The sequence below is a fragment of the Oratosquilla oratoria genome, chromosome 9, assembly GCF_046742065.1.
Source record: "Oratosquilla oratoria isolate Oo_2021 chromosome 9, ASM4674206v1, whole genome shotgun sequence".
In the NCBI taxonomy this organism is placed as follows: Eukaryota; Metazoa; Arthropoda; class Malacostraca; order Stomatopoda; family Squillidae; genus Oratosquilla; species Oratosquilla oratoria.
This window is the reverse complement of record NC_134785.1, coordinates 61,778,340-61,779,107: the sequence shown is the minus strand read 5'-3', so window position 1 is coordinate 61,779,107 and position 768 is coordinate 61,778,340. Positions and strand designations below refer to the sequence as shown.

The 768-nt window shown below is 39.6% G+C and overlaps 1 non-coding gene across 1 annotated transcript; it reads left to right on the top strand.

Moving 5' to 3' along the window:
• The first annotated feature begins 480 nt into the window (after nucleotides 1-480).
• Nucleotides 481-564, top strand: TRNAS-UGA (transfer RNA serine (anticodon UGA)). Its single transcript is given in 2 exon segments — nucleotides 481-517; nucleotides 529-564. It is a non-coding gene; the product is annotated as a tRNA-Ser (tRNA).
• The last annotated feature ends 204 nt before the right edge of the window (nucleotides 565-768 follow it).

Genomic DNA, 768 nt, shown 5'->3' with positions numbered 1-768 from the left:
GTAGAAGCGTGTAAAGGTCACCACTATACTATAAAATGGGAAATGACTGAATTAAAATGTTGAAGGAGGATGAAGACTTAGGAGTGTTGGTAAGAGAACAAAACTGCAAAATATATAAATAAAACTACAGGGGATCCTTACAAAATTGTTGATCATCATAAGAACATAGTTCCATTTGGTAGATGTACGTGTGTGTGTGTGTGTGTGTGTGTGTGTGTGTGTGTGTGTGGATTTGGATGTAGTTGTCTGTAAACAGGCGGGGGTTATAAGCTCCCAACCCTCCCAAAGTGTCACCTCATCTTCGAATTTATTGCATTTTTTCGTTGTCGTCAGGCTGTTATATTCTGCTTTATTCTAGGACGATACTTTTACATGTATTACGTCTTGTTTGTATCTATCATATATCTTAATCTGAACCTGTATAACTCAGACACAGCGTAAGCTAGTTTAAATATAAATAAAATATCCCTCTTGACCGTGAGCTCGCTAGCTCAGTAGGCAGAGCGTTGTGCTTGAATCATTCCAACTACGCAAAGGTCGCAGGTTCGAGTCCTGTGCGAGCTACATATCTTTACTTCTTACGAGTACCGATCTCAAGACTACCCACTTTAAGACAGAGCCGAGATATCGTTTCTTTAGCTATAACCGTTGCAAAACAAATATTGAGTATAAAAGTCTTTGTTTGCATTCCAAACGCCTGACTCATCCCTTCCTCCCCAGACGCTGCAAGAACCGTCAATTATCATGACATAAGAGAAAACGGAATTG